General features: G+C 38.3%; 1 long non-coding RNA gene across 1 annotated transcript in view; it reads right to left on the minus strand.

The window, feature by feature from the left end:
• Positions 1-22,798, minus strand: part of LOC117314511 (uncharacterized) — a 357,472-nt gene that overhangs the window by 110,500 nt on the left and 224,174 nt on the right. Inside the window, exons 5-6 of the long non-coding RNA XR_012324902.1 lie at positions 20,367-20,469; positions 6,686-6,966 (exon numbers count right to left, since the gene is read on the minus strand). This is a non-coding gene — a long non-coding RNA (uncharacterized lncRNA). The remainder of the gene's footprint in view (positions 1-6,685; positions 6,967-20,366; positions 20,470-22,798) is intronic.

A 22,798-nucleotide genomic window follows, 5' to 3' on the forward strand; every position in this document is an offset into this window, starting at 1 on the left:
CCTTGTATAATAACCAGACATTGTGCCTTGTATAATAAATTCTCTGCTCAAAATGATCCTAATAATGCAGTCTTTTCAGCTTTGAGGGAGGAAAATTAGCCTTAGTTAGAAAAGGCATTTCTATAATTCACTTTCAATCATTTCAGTGTCAGTAACCACATATATGTACATAAATCAATTTTGGATCAGACCTTAAGTTGGATCATTGGGAAAGAATATCAGGACAATGAAATAACAGAATAAACAGAACCACAGCCCATATGGTATAACTCTTTCACTTCTCTCTTCTCTACTTTTTGAACCCAGCGTTTTTCCCTATCAATGAATACTAAAATAGCATTATTAAAAGAGATTATTGACCTAACCATCCAAACTAATGGCCCTTTCTTCAGTTCTTGCTTCCTGTCTTTGAATTCCACATAGCATCTGACTCTAGTAATCATCTTCTCCTTAAAATGCTCTCCTTCTTTGAGTTTGTGGATATGAAGCTATTACATTTTTCACCTTTCTGAAAGTCCTGAGTTTTTCTTCACTTGCTCCCAATGTTAAGTTTTTTCTTCTTTTTCTCTTTATTTACCTTCTACTTCAGATGTCACATCTAGTTTCCAGCTTCAAATATCATTATAGGGAAGACCTCCAAATACTAATAATTGTAAATTTCCTAGTGGAAAGAAATGAAACAATGGGAAGAAGAGACACAGGCAGTGACTAATCCACATACTGCTAGTCACTCACTGGAAAGAGAATCCATGTGGTTCCTGGAAAAGGGATAGACTAGACTTACAATTTATGAGCTGTTCAAATTTTTACCCTTGTTTATAAAGCTAATAGTGATCCCCTTCTGCTTTTGGAGTTTGGGCAAGTTTCCTCTTTACATAAACTTTGCCTCTTTGTTTCTCCTTACTAATACATAGTTATGGGATTTTGAATATTGACTCATTTCTTTCATGTCATGCTACATTGAAACAGACCATGCACAAAGCAAACTTAAGCAAGAGAACTTACAAAAACTGAATATGAACCCATATGAAAAATGTTAAAATGAAATTGTTTTGGTAGTTTTATGGATATCCTTCCCAAATCTTTACTTGCATAAAGATTTTTCTTTTTATATAAATTGAAACATCCATGGTAATTTTAAGGGAGAGAGTACTGAAAGGAACATAGGTCCTTGAGTCAAGTCACAGGTTCATATAGAGGTTTCACAACTTTCTAGTTCAACTTCAATTTCTTTATTTCTGAAACAGAATTATTACAAATGCCTGTTATGATTCTTGGGAGGATTAAAGGTAATGATGTAAAATGCCTATAACATAGTAGATTCTTATAAATAGTAGTTACTCTTATAGTATACCACCTCCATAGTGGAGAAGGAGGACCAGGAGGCTAAAATAAATCTAAATGAAATGAAGGAAATCAGACTGTGATTCAACTAAAATCAAGAAGTCAAGTTGAAAACAGATCAAGATATCCTGAACTATACTTTTATTCAGTATTCATAACAAGTATAATTACAACTATTATTTAAGTTTTCTTATTTGTGTAATAAGGGAAAGAGCTAAACAATATGGCAACATCCAATACAGTTAAAAGCTCTGGTATATGTGACAAGAAAAGTTAAGAATTTAAGGGCTGCCTGGGTGGTTTGTTGCTCTGTGCAAGGTTGTCAAATAGGTTTTTGTATACTTGCATTATTGGATTATTTGATTTCAGACTTATGGTGTATGCTATTAGCCTATGAAATATTGAAAAGAATTTAAAGGCTGGATGAGCAAAGGATGGTCAACAGAACCTGACCAATGAACCTATCTTATCAAGTTTAGATGCAGGAAGGGAGGGGTCAGGTGCTCTCTATCTGCCATCCCTGGTAGTCTGTGGGTATTAGATTGCATTTGCATAGCGGTATAGGTAGGTTATTTTTTTTTTCAAATGTCTCTGAAACAAACTTTGATATAAATGCTTTGTGCCCCAACAAGCCTTAGTAGACTCAGATCTTCATGCAGTGAAAAGATGTTTCCCCTGCTTCAGAAATCAATCACTGCAAACAGCAGAGGGAACTTAAACTGCCTCAGATTGGTGTCAAGTTTAAAGAAAAGAGAAAAAAATACCTTGCTCCATGAGGATGAACAGCAAAATCCTAGCAACTGACCTTTGACTGAGTGGTTATAGGAAAATGCTCTATTTGCTCCCCTGAGCCAATTGAATCACAACGCTCATTGTACCCTGGAAAAATATCAACTTCAGCTAGAAAAAAATGGAATAACTAAACAGAATGTTTGATCAATTAATGGCTTCCTTTTAACCACATCTTTAGCAGGATAGGCCTAAAAGAGTAGGCCTATGACAAGAGCTACAAAACAGCTAACCTATCTTAGATTGTTCCTAGAAGGTCTTGGGTACATCTCCTAGAAAGTGAACAAAGAAATCATGACACTATTTAATCAGTTTTCAATTACCCAGAAGTTGGTAATCTTATTTGTGGATGGTTCATATCTCTATTCTCCTTCTGCTCTCTCTGGCTGAATGCCTTTTGGCTATTACAGTGTCCATGTGCACTTCCATGACAGAGGGGCAGGGAGAGATGTCAGCAAGCGTACAAACTGAGAGACCCATAAAAGTGAGAGAAGAGCAAGCACTGTGGCTAAATGAGGCTTATGTATTAACTGCAGATCTAAAAATTCCATGCTTTTCCTAAAATCATACTATGATGTCCTACCAGCTCAGAGCTTTATATTACCAGCATTCAATAAATATTAGTATAAAGAAAGTACAGAACAGTGATAAGAGTCCAGGGCATAGAGTTGGGTTACCTGTGTTCACATCCCATCTCTAAACTTAAAGTTGAATGACTTACTTACTTGACGTCTCTGTGCCTTAGTTTCCTTATTTGAAAAATAGCAACGTGATAGATTGCATTGTTATCAAAATATGGGTTGAAGGGGCAAAGTCTGGAGATGAGAATGTACCAAGGGAGAGAGATTAATTAAATTTCTGCCATTTTCACAGCTCCCAATGAACAGTAACAAGGGCAGCTATCTGTGGTGGAAAAAACATATACACTTTCCCAAACAGAAAGTCCACAGACCATGTGACATTCTTCCCAAGCACCCTTTCACTGATGTGATTAGTTCACCATGAAGAAGGTGAATCCATAATTGATGTATATGCTCCTTGGGAGGAAATAAACAACAAGTTGGTCAACAGAAGCATCAAAGAAGAAATTTGAAAATACCTTGAGACAAATGAAAATGAAAAAATAACTTTCCAAAACCTATGGAAAGCAACAAAAGCAGTTCTAAGAGGAAAGCTCATAGCAATATAGGCCTACCTCAAGAAAAAAGAAAAATCTTAGATAAACAATCTAACTTTACACCTAAATAACTAGAAAAAGAAGGATAAGCAAAGCCCGAAGTTAGTAGAAGGAAGAAAATAATAAGGATCCAAGATGAAACAGAGAGTAAAACAAACAAACAAAAAACAATAAAAATGATCAATGAACATAAGAGCTGGTTCACTGAACAGATAAAGAAAATTGATAAACCTTTAGCAAGACTCATCAGGGAAGAGTTTTGGCCAAATAAATAAAATCAGAAATGAATAAGGAGAAATATAACTGATATCACAGAAATACGAAGAATCATGAGACTACTGGGAACAAATATATAGCAATTAATTGGACAACCTAAAAGAAACAGATAAATTCCTAGAAACCTATAATCTTCCAAGACCAATTACTAGTAAGGAGATTGAATCAGTAACCAAAAAAGTCTCAACAAACAAAAGTCCAGGACTAAATGGCTTTACTGGTGAATTCTACCAAACATTCAAAGAAGAATTAATAACAATCTTCTCAAACTTTTCCAAAATAGAAAAGGAAGGAGCACTTCCAAATTCATTTTACGATGTCAGCATTACCCTGATACCAATCAGACAAAGACATCACAAAGAAAGAAAATGATAGGCCAATATTCCTCATGAACATAGATGCAAAAATCCTCAACAAAATACTAGCAAACTGACTCCAACAATACATTAAAAGATCATACACTATGACCAAGTGGGGTTTATTCTGGGGATGCTAGGATGGTACAACATCTACAAATCAGTCAATGTGATAACACCACATTAACAAAATGAAGGATAAAAATTACATAATCATCTCAAAAGATGCAGAAAAAACATTAGACAAAATTCAATATCTTCTTATGATAAAAACTCTCAACAAAATGGGCCTAGAGAGTACATACCTCAACATATTAATGGTCACATAAGACAAGCCCACAGCTAACATCATACTTAATAGTGAAAAGCTGAAAAGCTTTTCCTCTAATATCGAGAACAAGACAAGTATGCCCACTCCCACCACTTTTATTCAACACAGTATTGGGAGTGTTAGACACAGCAATCTTACAAGAAAAATAAGTAAAAGTAATCCAAATTGGAAAGGAAGAATAAAACTGTCACTGTTTTCAGAATACCTGATTCTATACAGAGAAACCTAAAGATGGCACCAAAAAATGTTAGGACTAATAAATTAATTCAGTAAATTTGCAGGATACAAAATTAATGTACAGAAATCTGTAGTATTTCTATATACTAAAAATGAACTACCAAAAAGAGAAACTAGGAAAATAATCTGATTTACAATTTCATCAAAAAGTATAAAATATCTAGGAATAAATTTAACCAAGAGGTGAAAGATCTATATTCTGAAAACTATAATACACTGATGAAAGAAACTGAAGGCAACACAAACAACTGAAATGATATCTTGTGCTCTTGGATTGGAAGAATTAATATTGTTAAAGTACCCATATTACTCAAAGCAATCTACAGACTAAATGTAATCCCTATCAAAATACCCATGGCATTTTTCACAGAACTAGAATAAAGAATCCTAAAATTTATATGGACCACAAAAGACCACAGATAGCCAAAGAAGCCTTGAGAAAGAAGAACAAGGCTAGAGGTATCATGCACCCTGATTTCAAACTATACTACAAAAGCTATAGTAATCAAACAGTATGGTACTGGTACATAAACAGACATGTAGATCAATGGAACAGAATAGAGCCAAGAAGTATACCTAAACTTATATGGTCAATTAACCTATGACAAAGGAGAAAAGAACATACAACAGAGAAAAGACAGTCTCTTCAATAAACGATGTTGGGAAAACTGGACAGCTACAATCAAAAGAATGAAACTAGACCATTTTCTTACACTGTATATAAGAATAAATTCAAAATTGACTAAAGACTTAAATGTAGGATGTAAAACCATAAAAATCCTAGAAGAAAACATGGGCAGTACGCTCTCTGACATTGGTCTTTGCAATATTTTTTGGATCTGTCTCCTCAGACAAGGGAAACAGAAGCAAAAATGAACAAAGAACTACATTGAAATAAAAAGGTTTTGCACACTGAAAGAAACCATCAACAAAATGAAAAGATAGCCTACTGAATGGGGGAATATTTACAAATGATATGTTTGATAAGGGATTAATATCCAAAATATATAAAAACTCATACAACTCGACATCAAAAAAACCAAACAGTCCAATTTAAAACTGGGCAGAGGACCTGAATAGACATTTTTCCAAAGAAGACACACAGATGGCCAACAGGCACGTGAAAAGATGCCCAACATCACTAATCATGAAGGAAATGCAAATCAAAACCACAAAGAGATATCATCTCACACCTATTAAGGTGGCTACTATCAAAAAGACAAGAAATAACAAGTGTTCGCAAGTATGTGGAGAAAAATGAACCTTAGTGCACTGTTGGTGGGAATGTAAATTGATACAGTCACTCTAGAATCGGTATGAAGTTTCCTCAAGAAATTAAAAATAGAACTACTAAATGATCCAGCAATTCCACTTTTGGGTATTTATTCAAAGAAATGAAAGCACTAATTCAAAAATATATATACTCTCCAATGTTCATAGCAGCATTATGTAAAATAGCCAAGATATGGAAACAACTTGTGCCCACTGCTAGATGAATAAATAAAGAAGATACGGTATATTCATACACTGGAATATTACTCATAAAAAGAATGAAGTCTTGCCATTTGCAACAACATGGGTGGACCCAGAGAGTATTATGCTGAGTCAAATAAATCAGACAGAGAAAGACAAATGATCTATGTTACCACTTATACGTAGAAGCCTAAAACAAACAAACAAACAAACAAAAAACTAATGATCAAATGTAACAAAACAGAAGCTGACTTAATAGATATAGAGAACAAGCTGGTGGTTGCCAGAGGGCAAGAGGATGCGGAAAATGGGAGAAATAAGTGAATGGGGATTATGAGGTACAAACTTCCAGTTATAAAATAAATAAGTCACAGCCATGTAATGTACAGCATAGGAAATACAGTCAATAATATTGTAATAACAATAATATTTTAATAACTTTGTATGGCAACAGATGGTAAGTAGACTCACTGTGGTGATCATTTTGTAATGTATAAAATTATTGAATCAATATGTTGTCATACATCTGAAACTAACATAATATTGTAAGTCCATTACATGTCAATTAAAAAAACACACATAAAGAAAGCAGGAAGAAATTAATAAAAATAAAGAATAAGACGGTGAATTACAAATAGAAAAACCATAGATTTAACTAGTAAACATAAGGATGAAGAATGTGAGAATGATAACGTGACTCACCATATTCTGAGGTTCTCTTGAAAAAGGTCTGAAATATTCTTCCTCCTCAAATCTCCAAGATTTTCCTCTATCCCATTTTTATAAAACATCAAATTTTGCTTAGAAATAATACAACATGCTCCTAAAATGTATTCTTATTTCTAAAATGGATAAAGCACTATCTCTTAGAATTCAGCTCAGCCAAATTAATGTCAGCAGACTCATACTAGATAAAGAGGACTGGCAGTCAAACTGGAGGAGGTCACTGTTCTCCTGTAGCTCATCTAGCAGGGAAGACAGACCTATACAGAGAAATGCAGTTTTAGGGTAGTCAGCATGTGGTAATGGAGTTAAATAAACAATAATAATAATTCATTGCTTTTTTTTTTCCCTATTGCAGAAGGACAAGTTACTCTGCTCAAGACAATTTATCGTACAACAAGCTTTAGCAGGGAAAAACAAAAATTGAAGTGATGTGATTTGAGTGACAGTTGTGTATTAATATTCTAAAACCTATGACAAATCGTTTAATCTCCTTGTGCCTCAGCTCCCTCATCTAAGAAACCAGGAGAATGACTGTACTCACAGTACTGAGCTCACAGCGTGCAAGGTTCAAATGAGATAACGTTCCTGAAAACCCTTTTAAATGTGCTATGTGCAAAAGTTATTTTCATTGACGCCATTAGCATCAAAGTGTAAATGATTGTGAATTTCACACTTTTCTTCCACTTGCTCTTGAAAACCATCTTCAGTCACCACTTTTTGAAGTCAAGACTTTCTTAAATGAATAGTGTACAAAGGATCCTGATTCACAAATTTAATGGTTGCACTCCTTCATCTTAAAGCCATAGTCATACCCCAAATTAGCTAAGATCAGTGTGTGGTCCAGAGTGTAGAGTTCTTTGTAGCCTAAATATTGAGACTCTTTAGGATATGTTGTGTTTACTCTTTTAGACTCTATTCATTATTTAGACATTCTTATTAATCATGTAATTACAATGTAATTATAATTACAAAACAACAGAAGTTCTCCAAACTGACCTCAGGTTAACAGATTCTGCTTACCCACAGCTCTCTGCTACAGGATGAACGCTCACACGAATACACCTTTTGAATGTTGACATTCTGTTCCTATCTTTGAGTGATATGCTTACTATGAGTTGATGTCTCTTCCCAAACTCTTTAGGTGGATTTTACTGGTAACTATAAGTATGTAATTAAATTTACTATTAAATAAACTAAAAATGTTAAGTGGGAGAAATTGAATTGTTTCCATCAATTTGAGGTTGAATGGTTTAGAAAGATTCAGAAATAGGCAAAAATTCACTATCAAATGAGTTGCAGACAAGACAATTATATAAGTTTAAGGGGAAAGAAGATAAAAAATCTAAAGGGATTCTGACACTGGTATTGTGTCAGAAGTATCTAACTTCTTATTCTACTTTCAAGAATATGGAAATTTAGGGTCATACCTTATGATTAATGTAATAAAATAAATCAGAACTTTTATCAATGGGCACAAAGAATAGAGTATAAATGGTCAAAGAATAGGCCTGAGCGCTATCTCAAAAGATTGTTGAATGAATGTACACTTCATGTCTTAAAATTTAACATTTTTAATGTATATAGGAGTCATTTTTATGATGCTTTGTTTTGACTTTTTAAAATAAACTGACCAAGTATGCATTATTAAAATATTAATATTACTTTGGGGACTTCCCTGGTGGCGCAGTCGCTGGGAGTCCGCCTGCCAGTGCAGGGGACATGGGTTTGAGCCCTGGTCCAGGAAGATCCCACATGCGGAGCAACTAAGTCCGTGCGCCACAACTACTGAGCCTGCATGCCACAACTACTGAAGCCTGCATGCCTAGAACCCATGCTCCGCAACAGGAGAAGCCACTGCAATGAGAAGCCTGTGCACTGCAACGAAGAGTAGCCCCCGCTCACCGCAACTAGAGAAAGCCTGTGCACAGCAATGAAGACCCAATGCAGACAAAAATAAATTAATTAATTTTAAAAATTAAAAAACTATTAGTTTGTAAACTGAAATTATTTCAAAATGAGAACATATAAGAACATACATGATTATTTTAAAATTCCATTAAATGAATAAATATGAACTAATTCCCAATTCAGTCTCAGGTAAAATAATAGACTCTGTAAGGAACAGAAAGACAAATAAAGCTAAGCACCCACTTTCAAGGCTCTGAAAACTCACAGACTTCTTACATGTGGGAAAGCTCTCAGATACCTATGTACCCACTGTAGAACTGAAAACAGAGAAGAACAAAGAGCATTTCTGTCTACTACTCAACTCTGTAAGGGTTAAAATTGCAACCTGCTGCAGTCCTGACCAGCAGTGCACTCTGAGAGGAAATTAAGGTAACAGTATGAGGCACTCTGTGCTTTGGACAAGCAGCCCCCTTACATAGATGTATATCTCTGGAAGGATTTTTTTTTTTTTTTTTTTTTTTTTTTTTTGTGGTACGCAAGCCTCTCACCGTTGTGGCCTCTCCCGTTGCGGAGCACAGGCTCCGGACGTGCAGGCTCAGCGGCCATGGCTCACTGGCCCAGCCGCTCTGCGGCATGTGGGATCCTCCTGGACCGGGGCACAAACCCATGTCCCCTGCATCGGCAGGCGGACTCTCAACCACTGCACCACCAGGGAAGCCCTCTGGAAGGATTTTAATGAACCCAGATTCTTGCATCTTCTCCTACATAGAAAAGCACTAGGATCATTAACCTGAGATATCTCTTCTTGACTAGCAGTAATCTTTCACCAAGATATATACTTGAGAACACAGGTTCTCTAGCCAAAAAATCACATATAAACTGGCTTCTCCCCTCTTCAGAACAACTTCCTCAGAGCTACTAAGTGACTGTCTCCCAGGCTCTAGTCCTCAGTAAGGCCCTGAATAAAATTTAACTCACAACTCTTGCATTTTTCCTTCAGTCAATACCCTTCAAGTTGTGCAGATCACAACTGGCATAACCATTTAGAGTGGTTATAATGTGGTCAAAATGAAATGCACCCTTGGTTTTGGTGAACCAATCAGACCCAAGCACTGAAATAGCTGATGTTTTACAGTCCGTTTTCTATGTCAGCCACGTTAACTACTTTTATTGATAGGAATTGTCACTACATTCCTACTACCATCTAGGTAGAGACTAGTAGAAAATACAATGATTAACAAGATCTCTGAATTATTTGCAAAGTGCAATGGAAGGTCTTTGAAGGATTTTAAGGCTAATGACATGATCCAATTTACATTTTAAACCCTCTCAGATTAGAAGAAGGAAGGGTTAGAATGGAGAGAAAAAAGAAAACCAGAAATGATGTTAATATGTTCTGTTATCTCCAGGTTTCTGAAATTGTTTTATCATGTTTAAGGTGTGGTGAGCACATCTCAACTTCCTTATCTCAGATTCTAAGCTCCTTGATATCAGTAATCACAAATCTCACTGCTTGAAAACATACGTCTAGAATTTTTTCGAATTATCTTTATTTATAAGTTTGTCCTAGGGGCTTCCCTGGTGGCCCAGTGGTTGAGAGTCTGCCTGCCGATGCAGGGGACACAGGTTCATGCCCCGGTCTGGGAAGATCCCACATGCCGCGGAGCGGCTGGGCCCGTGAGCCACGGCCGCTGAGCCTGCGCGTCCGGAGCCTGTGCTCCGCAATGGGAGAGAGGCCACAACAGTGAGAGGCCCGTGTACCGCAAAAAAAAAAAAAAAAAAAAGTTTGTCCTGAAATTCCTATACACAGTAAAGAATGTGGCAGAAATTCTAATAAGTTGGCTTCCAAATGGCATCTCGCCACCTCTTGCACCCAGAAGCAACATAAGTCCTTCCTCACTTTGGCTCAGAATATATGGCCACTGCACTCAGGGAACCTAACACACAACAAGTTTAGCTCATCACATATTTTGAAAACTACTTTCTCAGCTAACTTTTGAAAATGTGAGAAGACGAAAAAAATGATGTCAGTTCTTTATCATTTTCAGCTATTTCCCTAAAACTAGATACATTTGCTCTTTTTTTTTTTTTTTTTTTTTTTTTTGGGCTCATCAGCCAATTTTCAAGGCAATTTGAGTTCACTTTTTGTGAAAGAGTCTTCAGGAAAATATTCTATCAAGGGCTTTGGGACAATCAAGATAAATGACACTCCTACATTTTGCTCATACTAATCACCCCTTTATGAATCGGCCCAAAAGCATGAATTCCTCTCTCCCAGGCTGCTCTTTATACAATCCTAATGCTGCTGCCTTCTGAGTCCTCTCTGCTTCATGCATTATCACTTCATTCTCTGTCCTGTTCCGCTACTAAGCTGCATCTCCCCCTAAGATTCTATTCTCAGAGTGGTTCTGCTTGGGATTTTGGCTACTAGAGATTAAAATTTTGAAAGAATGAAATAACTGATCTTTTAGGTAACCCTCCTCACTGTCATCTCCCAGAGGTTGATATTTTTCTATTTCTTCACTTAAAATTTAGATAATCTGTAAAAAACTATATACAATGGATTTGGGGGAATTTGAGTCTACCCATCGGAACACCTTCTGTTTGTTGTCAATATTTTTTTTTCCTTTTCTTTTTAATTTTTTTTATTGGAGTATAATTGCTTTACAATGTTGTGTTAGTTTCTGCTGTACAATTAAGTCAGTCAGCTATATGTATACATATATCTCCTCCCTCTTTGGTCCTCCCTCCCAACCCCTCTTCCCAGCCATCTAGGTCATCACAGAGCACCGAGCTGAGCTTCCTGTGTTTTACAGCATGTTCCCACTAGCTATCTATTTTATTCACTGTAGTGTATATATGTCATTCCTAATCTCCCAATTTGTCCCACCCTCTCTCCTTCCCACCCTGTGTCCACATGTCCGTTCTCTATGTCTGTGTCTCTACTCCTGCCCTGCAAATAGGTTCATCTGTACCATTTTATTAGATTCCACATATACGCATTAATATACAATATTTGTTTTTCTTTTTCTGGCTTACTTCACTCTGTATGACAGACTCTGGGTCCATCCACCTCACTACAAATAACTCAATTTCGTTTCTTTCTATCGCTGAGTAATATTCCATTGTATATATATACCACATCTTCTTTATTCATTCATCTGTCATTGGACATTTAGGTTGTTTCCATGTCCTGTCTATTGTAAATAGTGCTGCAATGAACATTGGGGTACATGTGTCCTTTTGAATTATGGTTTTCTCAGGGTATATGCCCAAGAGTGGGATTTCTAGGTCATATGGTAGTTCTATTTTTAGTTTTTTGAGGAACCTCCACACTGTTCTCCACAGTGACTGTATCAATTTATATTCTTACCAACAGTGCAAGAGGGTTCCCTTTTCTCCACACCCTCTCCAGCATTTATAGTTTGTACATTTTTTGATAATGGCCATTCTGACCAGTGTGAGGTGATACGTCATTGTAGTTTTGATTTGCATTTCTCTAATAATTAGTGAAGTTGAGCATCCTTTCATGTGCCCCTTGGCCATTTGTATGTTCTCCTTGGAGAGATGTCTATTTAGGCCTTCCACCATTTTTGGATTGGGTTGTTTGTTTCTTTGATATTGAGCTCCATGAGCTGTTTGTATATTTTGGAGATTAATCCTTTGGCTGTTGCTTCATTTGCAAATATTTTCTCCCATCCTGAGGGTTGTCTTTTTGTCTTGTTTATGGTTTCCTTTGCTGTTCAAAAGCTGTTAAGTTTAATTAGGTCATGTTTGTTTATTTTGTCTTTATTTTCATTAATCTAGGAGGTGGGTCAGAAAAGATCTTGCTGTGGTTTATGTCAAAGAGTGTTTCTCCTATGTTTTCCTCTAAGAGTTTTATAGTGTCCAGTCTTAATTTAGGTCTTTAATCCATTTTGAATGTATTTCTGTGTATGGTGTTAAGGAGTGTTCTAATTTCATTCTTTTACATGTAGCTGTCCAGTTTTCCCAGCACCACATATTGAAGAGGCTGTCTTTTCTCCACTGAATGTTCTTGCCTCCTTTGTGTATTTTTGCCTCCTTTGTCATAAATTAGGTGACCATATGTGCGTGGGTTTATCTCTGGGCTTTCTATCCTGTGCCATTGATCAATATTTTCCAAAACTCACACAGAGTTGTGAAAGAAAGGAAATATTAGACTGCAATTACTGCATGGTGAAACTATCAAAGAATACGTTTTTAAACTTTCTCTAAACTAGGCTGGAATTAGGAAGAAATCACAAATGAGATTAAACATTTTGATTGATAACTCAATGTGAGTGATATGTGGGAAAAATACTAGGTTGGGAGCCGAGCTTTGGTTTTTCCACCTTTTTGTAGCTGTTAGAACTTAAGATAATGAGGGTTTGTTGTAAAAATATATATGGAAAAAAGGACTAAGGGAATCTTTGCTAACCCAGTAACAGATATATTCTGGATCTCAAAGGAGAAGAATAGAGTTTGAGAATTAGAAGATGGTTTAAGATCCAAAGTCATTTTACTACCAACATTAACTTGTTCTTTAGTTAGACAATCTCTTGCCAATATTGTAACTCAGCTCCTCTCTCTAGCTCTACTGCTAGATATCTTTTAGTTTCTGCTTACTCAGGATACCTGTACTTTGAACTTGAATGTATTCACAATCTCTACATACTCAGTTTCTCTTGACCCCTGCCAGCTTATCATCTCTGATACCTGACTTCTGTATCTTTTCCAGTATCAGCCTTCATCACCAACTGGAACACCCTTTGTATTTCGCACTCAAATTCTCCAAGGAAGAGAATCTGATTAAGTGTTCTTTAGTCATCATTTTGTTTGGGTAGAGTTCTCATGCCAGATTTCTCATGGGCTGCTACTAGCCGATAGATAGATCCATAATACAGATGTCTGTTTCCCAGCCCTGACCTAATCAGCTGCTGCTGGTGGGACACAATCATGTGGTAATTTTCTGTGCTGTTATTCGTGAAGACATCTATCAGTACCTAGTGCTATACATGGGGGACTAGACTTCCTCTCCAGTGAACTTGGTTTCATCCAGGTTCCATTTCCATACCTATAACAGGAAAAGTTGGATGACATGTCCATCAAAGTCCTTTCAAATTCTAAGGTACTATGAGTGCACCTTTTGTATTTGTCCTCATTCTTTCTTTCTTTAGAAAAACAAATTTTTTTAGTTACTACTGTGACGTTAGGTATTATTCTAGATGTTGAAGAAACAGCAGTGACTGAGGTAGACCAAGTGTATAACAAGATTCTGGCAGTAAGAAAACTTTACCCCAGATGGTACCAATTAAGTGGTTTTAATGAAGGAGCTGCTTAGATATGTTAAGAAATGTTTCAGAACAAGATAAGGAGAGTTGAGGCACCCCAAGGCCAGCAAGAGTGAGAAGCTGCCACCACATCTAAAGTTGGATGGGCGAGCAGGACATAATGGTAAACCAATGAGACTTTGAGACATGGAGGAAGAGATGCCTGGAAGAAACTATAGTACAAGGGATACAGGTGCTGCCCAAAGACAAGGAAATTGCAGGAAAAGGCTCCTCAATCTCTCTCTCTTCTCACCCTCTAGTTTACCAGGGCTTTCCATTGGCCAAATCCAACTGAAAGTATGAGAGCAAACAATTTAAGGTGATATAGTCTTCAGTCTCTGAAAGCACACTGCAGCTCCAAGAAAATGGGAAATGGATAGGAGGGGATCAAATGGAAAATAATTGGGGCATAAATCTTACAATCAAGTGGAGTAAACAGATTAAAAACTTAAACTAAAATAAATACAGGGGCTTCCCTGGTGGCGCAGTGGTTGAGAGTCCGCTTGCCGATGCAGGGGACACGGGTTCGTGCCCCGGTTCAGGAGGATTCCACATGCCGCGGAGTGGCTGGGCCCATGAGCCATGGCCGCTGAGCCTGTGCGTCTGGAGCCTGTGCTCCGCAACGGGAGGGGCCACAACAGTGAGAGGCCCGTGTACCGCAAAAAAAAAATAAAATAAAATAAAGTAAAATAAATACAAAATAAAACAATAAAATTTGATCTTAAAAAAGGAACAAAGGAGGTAAAAGAAGACAGAAAGTGATTTTCAAGGAGGAAGGGATTATTTTAGAATAATGGAAAAAATAGTACATGTTGACAATTTTTGTCATTTTAATAAGTGTACTTGCCTTGGACTTTTTTATTTTGGAATATCTGATATGTGAAAGGAATGTATGTGACATATACAAGTTATGAACATAAAAGAAGAGCAAAAACCCATGAACAACCACCAATTAAAAAAGAAAATATCCAAACCACTGACACTTCTTTGTTCTCCATCATCCTTTTCTCCTTTCTCATTCTTCATCAATAAAACTCAGTAACCTGAGTTTGTGAGTTTATTACTAAATTCCATTCCATTATGGTTTACTACAGGATACTGAATATAGTTTCCTATGCTATAGAGTAGGACCTTGTTGTTTATCCATTCTATATATAATAGTTTGCATCTGCTAACCCCAAACTCCCAATCCAACCCTCCCCTTCCTCTCCTCTCCCTTGGCAACCGTAAGTCTGTTCTCTATGTCTGTGGGTCTGTTTCTTTCATAGATAAGTTCATTTGTGTCATATTTTAGATTCCACATATAGGTGATATCCTATGGTATTTGCCTTTCTCTTTCTGACTTACTTGGAGTAGTATGATAATCTCTAGGTCCATCCAGGTAGCTGCAAATGGCATTATTTCATTTTTTATGGCTGAGTAATATTCCATTGTGTGTGTATGTATGTATGTGTGTGTATATATATATATATATATACCACATCTTCTTTACCCATTCATCTGCCGATGGACATTTAGGTTGTTTCCATGTCTTGGCTGTTGTAAATAGTGCTGCTATGAACATAGGGATGTATGTATCTATTCGAATTACAGTTTTGTCTGGATATATGCCGAGGAATGGGATTGCTGCATCATATGGCAACACTATTTTTAGTTTTTTGAGGAATCTCCATACTCTTCTCCGTAGTGGCTGCACCAATTTATATTCCCACTAACAGTGTAGGAGGGTTTCCTTTTCTCCACAACCTCTCCAGTTTAATCACACTTTTTTTTTTTTTTTTTTTTTTGCAGTACACGGGCCTCTCACTGTTGTGGCCTCTCCCATTGCGAAGCACAGGCTCCAGACGCACAGGCTCAGTGGCCATGGCTCACGGGCCCAGCTGCTCCGCAGCATGTGGGATCTTCCCGGACCGGGGCACGAACCCATGTGCCCTGCATTGGCAGGCAGACTCTCAACCATTGCGCCCTAATCACACTCTTTTTTTTTTTTTTTTTTTGCGGTACGCGGGCCTCTCACCGCTGTGGCCTCTCCCATCGCGGAGCACAGGCTCCGGACGCGCAGGCCCAGCGGCCATGGCCCACGGGCCCAGCCGCTCCGCGGCATGCGGGATCCTCCCGGACCGGGGCACGAACCCGCGTCCCCTGCATCGGCAGGCGGACTCCCAACCACTGCGCCACCAGAGAAGCCCCTAATCACACTTTTTAATACATGTTAGTTTTGCTTATTTTTTGAAATTTATAAAATTGAAATCTTAAATTCATTCTTTTCACTCTTGTTTTTACTGCTTAATAATACTTTTTAATTCACCCTTGGTGATACACATTGTTGTAGTTCAACTTCACTGTTGAAAAGATATTTCATTACACAAATATTGTATAATTTGTTCATTCATTTTCCTAAGGACATTTTGTTATTGCCAATTTGTTGGTTATGATACTGGTGCAAATATTCTTCTATCTCTTTTTTGGATACATAAACAACTATTTCTTTGTGGTATATAATGCATACAGGAATAGAACTGGTGTATTATGGACAAGGTGCATGTTAAGCTTTATAACATAGTACCAACTTGTTTTTCCTACTGGTTGTATCTTTGTACACTCTCACCAGCAGCGTTCAAGAGTTTCCCTTGATTCACGTACTCTCTGTCATTATGCTATGGGTTAAATGTTTGTATCTCCCCAAAAATTCATATGTTGAAATCCTAGTCCCCAAAGTGATGCTTACAAGCAGCCCTGAGTTATGATTCTAGACAACATCACCATGATAAGCATATGAGATGGAACACTTGGCCTAACAGTTACTAAGACTTACTAGAAGGTCATTATAATACAAACAGCATAATATTAATACAAAAATAGACAAATTGACCTACAGACCAGGATGGCTGTAAGACAGACTCGTATCTCAGAATTTACTGCATAATAAAGGTGGTACCACAAGTCAGACTGTTTAGTGAACGATGATAGGAAAGCTGCTCATTATGGAAAAAAATCCATACCTATTATCACCTACAAGAATGGAATCCACGTATATTAAAGAAATAAGCCAAAAGAAACCAAGGCAGAAGATAATGTGCCCTAGGGTTAGGGAAGAACTTAAAATTCCAAAAGCATCATTAATAGTTTTAATCACATCAAATTAAGAATTTCTGTGAATCAAGTTAACATAAAGCTGTTGCAGAGAGATGATATTTGCCAGAGGAATAAAACCACAGGAAATGATTATCTAAATATACAAGAAACTCATGCATATGAAAAAAGCATAAGAATCTCAAATTTTAAAAATGAGTAAAGGATATCTGAGCCAATTCAGAGCCAAAGAAACCCAATATATGATAGGGGCCGAAAATCATTGGTAATCAGAGGAACGCACTTTAAAACAAAACAGAGATAACAGTTTAGACCCATCATACTCTAAATACAGAGGGCTGAGTGAAAAAAATAAGGAACCCAATACTATCTATGTAAATTACAACTCATGAAATAATTCATGGCTTACACTAATACTTTAGAAAAGAAGAATATAAACCAAATATACATTGGGGAATTGAGAGTGAGGAGTGGACCAGAGGCCTCGCAAAGAGCAATGATCACCAGATGCCCAGAACTGCAGAGGATTACTAAGGAACCTTTGGCTCATTAACCAAAGCAAAACCATAGCGCACAGGTGAAATCATACGACGTCATCTTAAATTCCCAATTCCATCATGGGAGTCCTACCCACAGGACACCCAGCTCAGAAGTCCACCATCAGCTAAGCTCTTTGCTTCCCTGGGACTATCTTGTTCCCCAACAGTCCTAATCATCCTTCTGTAGGCTGAGGATAAAATGACTCTTTATCTAGTTTTCCAAATATTTATATTTCTATGGTAATATAGCACTGGAATAAAAAAGTGATTTTTTTTTTTTTTTTTTTTGTGGTACGCGGGCCTCTCACTGTTGTGGCCTCTCCCGTTGCGGGGCACAGGCTCCGGACGCGCAGGCTCAGCAGCCATGGCTCACGGGCCCAGCCGCTCCGCGGCATGTGGGATCTTCCCGGACCGGGGCACGAACCCGTGTCCCCTGCATCAGCAGGTGGACTCCCAACCACTGCGCCACCAGGGAAGCCCTGTTGTTTTTTTAATAATTGAAATTTTAACCAAAACTTTTTTCTCTCATTTTCTTGTATCTTTTTATTCCCACCCATTCATTCAGTAGAAGTCATTGCCTCAGGGAAGGGATAATATGGCAGAGAAAATCTTTTTGGTGTTAAAAGCATCACTATGAAGTATGTAACCCCCAAGCCATAAAACATTATCTCTGGAAAACCAGATGAAGAGCCAGGCCAGCTTGTCCTCAGACTACATAAAAGTGGTCATGACTGCGGGGAACAAGAGCAGCCACGGCAGAATCCAAGTTAAATGATGGTGGGTTCCTAAGCTCTGTTTCCTACAGAACGGTCTCTGCAGACGGAACTGGGAATCCCAGATCAGACAGAACTGGGCCCCTAGCCCCAGGGGAGTGCCTGGAACCAGCAAGATTCCTGTGTCCTGTCCCTCAGCCCGGCTCCCCAGCATGGCACCAGGACAGGCCTGAGGCCACGTAACAGAGTATCTTGCAATAATGCAGGAAGAGCTTTGCGCCTGAGAGCAGAGCAGAGACAGCTGCTCTGAAAGTCATTTGTAAGATCGTAGTAGATGCACCAGGGGCCCAAAGTCAAAATGGGAATAGAGACCCCTCCTTTGAGTCTATGTAGATGAAGAATGATTTCAAGGAAAGGTCTTCTCCATCCCTCAAGTCTCTGCCTTCGCTCTTAGACATCACCCCACAGAAAGGAAGAGGCACTCCACTAAACACATGGGCTCTCAATGTGGGACTATCTCGCTCCCCAGCAGACATTTGGCAATACCTGGAGACATGTTTTGCTGTCACAAGTGGGGGGTGCTGCTGGAATCTGATAGGCAGAGGTCAGAGATGCTGCTGAACATTCTACAGTGCACAAAATGGCACCCCCCAAACAAAGAATCACCCAGCCCCAAATGTCAGCAAGGTCAAGGTTGAGAAACACTTCCCTAAACTGAGATTAGGTTTTGACGACCTGGCACAATAAGAGATTTATAATTTTAACATAAATGCTCATTTGTTTTAAATAAAGAAAATTACACCTAGTTCGTGGGTTGAAATGTGGAACCACTTGCTTACACTCAGGAATATATCCTTTCTCTAATATAAAATAATCAACAATTATCAGTTTTGCATTTAATGAAAAGGTTTTGCGGGGGGAAGAAAAGTTGAAGTAGCTTTAAAGTAAGACAAAGCACCTCACTCACAAGGAGGAAAAAGAATTGGTGACATGAGGACAGATGCTGGAAGCTTACGACAATACCTGAAGCAAATGAGAGAAGCAAAGGGGGGGTAGCGGGTGGGGAGTGGGGTGGGGTGTTAGGGTTAGGGGAGAAGAAAAGTACGTGCAGGGAAGTCATCCCTGGCTGGAGGAACATTCAGAGGGGAACAAGTGGCTCCTAACTTAGGACGATGAGGACCATGAGCATTTTTCAGAGAGGTGAGGTGGGTTTTCTTCCAGACTCTCCAGCAGAAGTTTACTAAGAAGGTAGCCTGAGAACCTCAGATCACTAACATCCCAAGAAGTATATCAGCAAAGGGAAAAATTGAAAGGGCTTTCAAAAATAGCATAGGTGAGGGCTTCCCTGGTGGTGCAGTGGTTGAGAGTCCGCCTGCTGATGCAGGGGACACGGGTTCGTGCCCCGGTCCGGGAAGATCCCACATGCCGCAGAGTGGCTGGGCCCGTGAGCCATGGCCGCTGAGCCTGCGCGTCCAGAGCCTGTGCTCCGCAACGGGAGAGGCCACAGCAGTGATAGGCCCATGTACCGCATAAAAAAAAAAAAAGCGTAGGTGAAAGCAAAAGCCAGAAACGATGAAGAGAGGAAAAGGGGGAAAAGAGAAGAAAAGAAGGAAGGGAGAGGAGAGAGGTACAGGGGAAGGGAGGGAGAGAGAGAGATCTAGAAACAATTGCAATGAGTAATAAAGTAAACCAGTCTTATGTTAATGACATGCCAAAGTGTTCCATTTTTATGCAAAAGCAAATAACTGTGAAGTATCCCCAACATAAACACTGATTAAAAGAGATTAAATGTCTCGGGATGAAATGTCATAATATTACACAGTGTCAGTTTGTGGTGTTCTCAAAATGTTAATGACCTCCAGCTTCAGCTGCTTCCATTACCAGCTATCTCAAGGGAGAACAGCCTCAGCTGCAGGGTTGCCAGGAGGAGCTCAGAGCCTCGTCCCATCTCCTCCCCATTAACAGATAAAATTTCACTGAAAATGATTCGGTGACATTTGGCCATAATTCAGAAGGGACCACATTTTTTAAAAAGAATTTTTCTTTTATCAGAAAGTACTTGAGTTTATCTTACCATTTCAATAATGCTCCAGACCTCATTCAGTCAGTCTTCAGTACTCTTTGGAATAACAGTTTTCTATTCTCTAACAGTGACATTTCCCCAGCAATGGTAGCATCTGCAGAAAATTTAGGAAGTGAGAGTTCATCATTTTACAAACTAATTCTGGAAAAAAGCGTGGGTCAGGATGAATTTATCACTATTTCACCAGGACTGATCCCAGAATTCTTCATAAAGTGTTAGTGTACTCTGAGTGGCCACGCCCCCTCATTTACTTTAATAAAAATCATTAGTACTTCCGGTCTCCACAATTATTTTTGCCTCCAAGCCAAATAAAATAGGCTAACACCCTGTGGTCACTTTATGAATTAGTCATTCTCTCCCACCTATTCTACTGACCCAGTTTCTCTCACACAGCCAGGACACGTGCCATCTAACTGGCTACACTTTTGAACGCATGAACCTCAATGGGTATGTATCTGTTGCCTAGTAATATCTACGCTTTCTGCAGTACATAAGTGCATTCAGACATTTATGGTTGGTGCAATTCTGCATTTATTCAACAAATGCTCATTGAGTTTTTATTAAGCACAAGCTCTCTAATTAGTCCCTTCTCTCAATAAATTTCTTAACATCTGGAGTGGGGTCAGGGGTGACAGAAAGAACAATATGGGGCAAGATAGATATGTGCCACTTCTAGGGTCCAGTTACAGTGCTCAGTAACTAACACAAGGAAGTCTTTTAGCTGGAGACTTCAGGAGAAACCTCAGCGCAGGTGGGTTATACAAAATGGACCTCGTAAATTTTGACAGAATGTTGACTGAGATGAACTGAATAAAACATTCTATCTGCCCTGTCTGAATACAGTAGCCTATAGCCACATATGGCTATTTAAATTAAAGTTAAGTAAACTGAAATAAAATTTAAATTTCAGTCACACTAGCTTCAAGTGCTCAATAACCACATGTGGCTAGTGGTGACCATAGTGGACAGTGTAGAAGAATATTTCCATCACTGCAAAAAAATTCATCGGACAGCTCTGTTCTAAGTCGAAGAAACGGGATAATTACGAGAAACCACAAGTGTTTTATGGATGTCCGGAGACCAGCAAACACCCCCCATTTGCTGGTGAATATCCTTGTGAACGTGCTCCTTCCTATGCTCCATCACAACCATCACTCCATTGCAAGGTAGAAAGTCATCCACACAAGAAAACTACAAAATTCATAAATACAAGCAAACTACAAGCTCCCTTTTGAATCTGTTTAAAGGATTGACCAGGATTGGGGATCACAGACAGTTCTTGATCCCTTTCCACCATGAAAGCACAACCAATGTCCTACTCAGTTATTTTGGCCAGTCATTCCCAAGTATGAATTAATGGGGGCTTACTGTATTCTGTGTTGATGATTCATCACCATAGGCCAGTGAAGCAGAGTAAGTATCAGAAGCAGTGAACATTACTGGTTGGAACAGTAAAGTGGATGGGGCTTAGATCTACTCACAGGAAGGGAAAATAAGGCTTTTGATGAGAAAAGACAATACCCGGTAGTATAGGCATTCTTTCCACCCCTGCAATCTTTCCACTGCTGATGTTTCCTGTCATTTTTACATGAGGACCCAACCTTTACCTTACACTATCTTGGGCATTTTATGTAACTTAACTCAGGCAATTTTCAGATGTCAGTCTCTACAGGATGTGCTGTGTATTTTAAAGAAATTTTACAATATATTTCCATTCACAGCATTTTAAGATGTAGGCTTCTATGACATGTGATAAAGAGAAATCCCTTCCCTGGTGGGAGGTGATCAAGATACCCTCTTCAGGTTCTAATAGTGAATGACCATATTTAAAAGGTGTGCACGTTCTGTGAACGTTAAAAAAAAAAAAAAAAAAAAAAAAGACTGAAAGCTGAGATCCTAAAGGTCAAAAGTAGAGAATGGAGAGAACGTAAAAATTTTATTCTATTTTTTCCATAATCAGAAAATAAAGTTTTATGTAAGTCCCTTTGATTTGCTAAATAAACATATTTGTGGATAGGAAATTCAAGAGACCTTTGGCATTTGAAGAAATCGACTGTCTCAGTATTCAACTGTATCAATCATACAATGACACTTGGTTTTCACCAAGCCACAAGGGGTCCGGATCACCTGGCAAAGATGAAGTGAAAATGTACACTGTGAACAATAACAGGCTACTTGATCATGAGGATCCCATGCATTATCCCAGAGCAGACTAGCTTTGTCGAAGCCACAAGGACTTCAATACTCTCCTGGTGAGAAGACCTTTCCATTCTATAAATTCATTCTTTTAAAAAAAAGTGATCTTACCCTAAACCTGTGGACTTTAAACCTTCTTTTTAAAGTAGACAGATGTCCAATATGGAAATCAGACAGAAGATCCTATAGGTGGTAGGGGGAAACAGGGCCCTTTGAGTTTTCTCTTT

This window comes from Tursiops truncatus, chromosome 12 (genome assembly GCF_011762595.2).
Source record: "Tursiops truncatus isolate mTurTru1 chromosome 12, mTurTru1.mat.Y, whole genome shotgun sequence".
NCBI lineage: Eukaryota > Metazoa > Chordata > Mammalia > Artiodactyla > Delphinidae > Tursiops > Tursiops truncatus.